General features: G+C 36.4%; 1 protein-coding gene across 2 annotated transcripts in view; it reads right to left on the minus strand.

Moving 5' to 3' along the window:
* Positions 1–3,063: 3,063 nt before the first annotated feature.
* The window catches only part of Stam (signal transducing adaptor molecule), a 21,348-nt gene continuing 19,411 nt past the window's right edge, over positions 3,064–5,000 (minus strand). For both annotated transcript variants that reach the window (XM_086533086.1, XM_086533085.1), the window contains exon 12: positions 3,064–5,000. This exon is cut by the window's right edge and continues 470 nt beyond it. The gene's annotated coding sequence lies outside the window, so the exon portion shown is untranslated.

Consider the following 5,000-nt stretch of genomic DNA (forward strand, 5'->3'; position numbering starts at 1 on the left):
TCTTTGTTCTCAAAAGCCGATACCAGTACTCTTCAGACATTTTTATTTTACCAAATGTTGTCAAATAACGTTGTTAGAAACTCTACTGCCATTTCTCCGAAGCATTCCCATGCCGCCACTGGTTTGTCAGGTGGACCAGCTGTCTTCCCCTCCTAATCCTCTCATAGCTATCCTTACTTCCGCCTTGTTAATCCATTACAGTTGGAAATTCACCCTCTCTACATCCTCTAACCTTCTCTACTTCTTTTCTTCATCCATTAGTTTCTCAAAGTACTCCATCCACCTTCCCAGCAGTCTCCTCGCTCGCCAGGATATTTCAATATGCATCTTTTATCACATTAACCTGCTGTACATCCTCCCCTGCTCGGCCCTTTTGCCTGGCCAATCGATGCAAGTCCTTTTCTCCTTCTTGTCGCCTTTAGCTCGCCATCCGCCTTTTCGTTAGCCTTCGCCATCTCTCTTTGCCTTACTCTCTCTCTCTCCCTCCTCTTTACTTTCTTCATCCTTTTGACTATCCCAGTTCTTTTCCGACAACCTCTTCCTCCTTATACTTTCCTGGACCTCGTCATTCTACCATCAAGTCTCCCTGTTTTCCTCCCCCTGTCCAGAATTTACGCCAAGCACCTTCATAGCTATCTCTCTCCTTACTTCTGCAGTAGTTGCCCAGTCGTCCAGCACCCCTTCACCACCACCCACTGCCTGCCTCGCCTCCCCCCTGAATTTGGCAATACAATCTACCTCTTTCAACTTCCACCATCTGATCCTTGCTTCATCCTACAGACTACCTTCCGATGTTATGTATCCTGCGCATGCTTCCGCTCTCCTTTGCCTAACCCGCCTTGGGTCACGCGATGCTCTCGGTCTTAGGGTCCAGTGTCCTCCCATCACGTCACCTCTAATGGCGCCATTGCTTTGCTACCTTGATGTTGCGCCTTCCTGTTGTGCATTTCCCTTGGGCGATTGTTAGCCCGACACAATTGAACATATTTGCCATAAAGCCACGTAAATCATCAAAGCTGGAAACATATATTCTGTCCTTGTCATCTGATCTAGAAGGTTGCGAAAAGTAATAGTCTGTGGGGTCGGAACAATCACTTTTCAGTGGGATTGGTTTTACCAGTGCGTGCACCTAGGTAACCGAATTTTTAAGAAGAGCGGCAACAGCGAAAAAGGCCTCCTCACAGACACTACATCTGAGTTCCCAATCCGAGACTAAAAAGTTACCCAGAATTCCTCCTCGTCCCAGGCGGTAAATTACAGATCAACCATGCAGTCGCAGTCCCTGGGAGCTGCGACTTTTCTCTTTTCAAGCAGCTTGTGGACATCTATTTTGGCCTATGATAAAGGTATAATGATGCTCGGCAAAATACATGATGCAATATATGGATGGCTTTACCTTTACCGTTTATTTACAATGATGACTGCAAAGAGTAAATAAATTTTCTTGTTTGTCTGTTATCTTATCAAGTGACAAATATAAACATAATGGTTTAATCTACGTTGAACTTTCCATCACTACAGAAAACTTTGTGTGAATTATATTTGGTCTCGAGGCACGAAGAAAGAAGAGGGGAGGGGTCGAGCGAGTGAGAGGAGAGAGAGAGAGAGAGAGAGAGAGAGAGAGAGAGAGAGAGAGAGAGAGAGAGAGAGAGAGAGAGAGAGAGAGAGAGAGAGAGAGAGAGAGAGAGAGAGAGAGAGAGAGAGAGAGAGAGGAGAGAGAGAGAGAGAGAGAGAGAGAGAGAGAGAGAGAGAGAGAGAGATGAGAGAGAGAGAGAGAGAGAGAGAGAGAGAGAGAGAGAGAGAGAGAGAGAGAGAGAGAGAGAGAGAGAGAAAGAGAGAGAGAGAAATGTTTCCCTCGAATCTAAATTCCATCTAGTAAGCTGTGTTTATACTCTAAAGATATAACTGATGACTAAATAGTGTTTAAAACCTTTTCACTTCATAAAAGTAAAAGAAAATTGATAAAGAAGGCCATTAATGATGACATGATTTATGGGTCTACCAAATGCCACCCTTACTTGTTGTACATGGGGTTGGAGTGAACTTGTAATTGTAATATTCACCCAGTAATAAAAAAAATATTGAAAATCTGGAGTTTCTTTCAGAAACCAATTTTCTTTCAAAAATTGCACTATCTTTTAAACTTTACTGAATTTGAAAAGTTATGTATTTTCACTTCAAGCTGCACAGTACTATCTGTCTCTCACACACATACACTTATACATTTATGTTTATGCAATAAAGGTAATCACAAAGTCAAGTGAGGTTAGGTGTTGATCTTCTGCAATATATTAAAGGTTTTTGATAAGTAAAGTGATATCCATTAGAGTTCAAAGTACAGAGATACAATTTCCTTCCAGGGAAAGTTAAATCAATGATTTGAAAAATGGGATGTTTAAGATACTGCCAATCTTTAATACATGTTTTTGAACATATGTATCGAGAAACTCTGTCCCTAAATATCCTCACAAAAAACAAAATACTTTGACATTAAAATTGATCAAAGTTACGTTTCTAGTATTCTTTGAAAACATATCAAAGAAGTAGATGACATTTGTGCTGGAAAGACACAATGGCTATGAAAGACGTTGGACATATAAAAAGTTGTTCTTGGCCATTCAAAAGGAAAAAACATCCAGCAAAAATAAGTATAAACACAACATCAGTGTTCTGGGACCTCTTCAAATCCAGACAGAAATATGAATTTCACACGACTACTTGTAGCTGTTAATTCAGTGGGCATTAACAGATGGAAAATAGTTATTTCTTTATGATATTTGTTTAAATGTGTTTTAAGATTCAATGATGCTTAGATATATGATAGTTATTTTGTAACCTGAATACTGATTAGGATAAAATATTAACACTTCTGTTGTTCTCAGTATTCTTAATTGGCATGAGAATAAATACATGAAACATGAAAAGAATAAGAATAAAATTATTTCTATGTGATTTATCATAAAGTATTTGATTTTAATGGAATCGTACAGAACAGACAAAAATAAAATAACTAAAAGTGGGACACTAAGTTCATCAGACAGGATGATTTAATGAAACACTTACTTTTGTCATAAAATGTCTTTGTCAAGTTAGCAATAGTTTAATACATATCACAAACAGCTACAAATAAAAGGATCACTGAAAACAGTTATGGTAACAAGTAAATTATATACAGCCCTTTCATATTCCACAGTCAACATGTTTTGCATATAAAGATATCCAACTCAATTAAATGAAACACGACACTTCACACACATGAAAAGAGGCTGCCATTTCACTTACCTTGATTAGGTTTGCATCCATCAAACTCCTTAAAGCATAATGCAAAGATAACTGGAATCTGCTGCATTAATCATTCGGCAAATTCCCAGGCAACTTCGCATGGATATCCTAGTTGGGTAAGCGAGTTCGAAATGTGTTTGATAACTAACAAGAGAGAAAAGTTATGCAAAGCAAATCCAGTATTACTTTTCTAAATATTTTACTGGAATGGGATGTGGTCCCATTTACTCACTCTTGAGGAATGGATTATATACATACGGTGTTAGGTCTGATTCTGGTACCCTTTGAATTGTTCTTAAGGTCTTAGTTTTATTATGCATAAAAATAATTACTAGAGCTCACAACTCATTTATTTCAGACACTCAATCAAGCACCAACTAGTTGATAATATAATTTACTAAATCATTTTAAGCTCATACACTTAACTATCCAAAATCAAGTGTAAATACATTTTAAACTGCACTGCAGAAAGACCATCACAATTTCCTGTATCTCATTCAGGTTATACAGTAGAACCCAAACTGCTTTCCTTTTTTCTTAATATTTGTTTCACTTTTTCTCTTGCTCTTTCTGTGACAACAGTACAATGTCAATACCTCAGTTTTGCGTATCTTATAACACTTACTGAGTGCTTTTGTGGAACTCTCATTCTTTTGCTTATAAAACTTTTTGATGTCTCATGACTTCGATCTTCAGGAATAAAAAAAATCCTTATGTATTACTTCCAGCCTTGAATCATACTTTTTGGAAAAGAGAATGACTGTAGCTATTATTGTAATCTGAAATATATTATTTATTAAAGAGTCTGTTCATATTAATCACAAAGTATGTCTCAGTTAATTCTTTTTCCAGGCATGCCAAACCTATCTTTCTTTTTCTCCATCAAAACAATATCTGAGACAACTTTATATAATAACTAATAAATCAAATTTCTCTGACACTGTATGTTACACCTTTACTACAGTATTAACCATTCAGAAAATACAGGAAATTGATTTCTGTGACCTTAATATAAGTAGTTCACTGCAAGTACACACAGCTGTATAGCCTTACTTTTTTATAATTAGCAGTTATGTGCAGCTTATGACTTTTCAGTTCTGTTTAAAATACAGAATGTGATTAAGAGTAACATTTTTCACCATGAAAATGAGCAATTTTTCATGATGCGATTAACATGTGACCAAGTGAAAAACATAATGCTTCTTCTGACGAGACTAGAGAGACTTAAAGTTTTCCTTAAGTGTTTTAGAATCAGTTTTAGGTTCCATTGATAAAGTTCTTCATCCTCTGCAAAACTATGTTACATTTGCTACCTAAAGTGCTCATAAGCAGATACTGCATGTACTAAGTGCATATATATAATCTTCTCGAGACTGAAGATGCACAATAAAAAATGAAGCACCTTCCTAAAATAAAATTAATTCTCAATATGCAACTAAATCTTTTCAGGATTAATGAAGTATAACAGGCTGCCTATAAAAAACACATTATGGTTTAATAGATAAATCCAAACTCCATTTGGTAAATAAACTTCATTTTTACTTAAACCAATAACTATTTCATAAACTGCATTAATAGATTACAAATCAAACTGTGAGGGAAAAATTAAACATTCACACATTTGCACAAAATATCCTTCATGTTGTAATCCAGTATTAAGTTTCCATTCCATACAAATCTGAAAACTTCACTTTGTCAAAAAAATAGGTAGATTCTAC

This window comes from Penaeus japonicus, unplaced genomic scaffold (genome assembly GCF_977035675.1).
Source record: "Penaeus japonicus unplaced genomic scaffold, GWHDUDI00000001_assembly GWHDUDI00000038, whole genome shotgun sequence".
Taxonomy (NCBI): domain Eukaryota; kingdom Metazoa; phylum Arthropoda; class Malacostraca; order Decapoda; family Penaeidae; genus Penaeus; species Penaeus japonicus.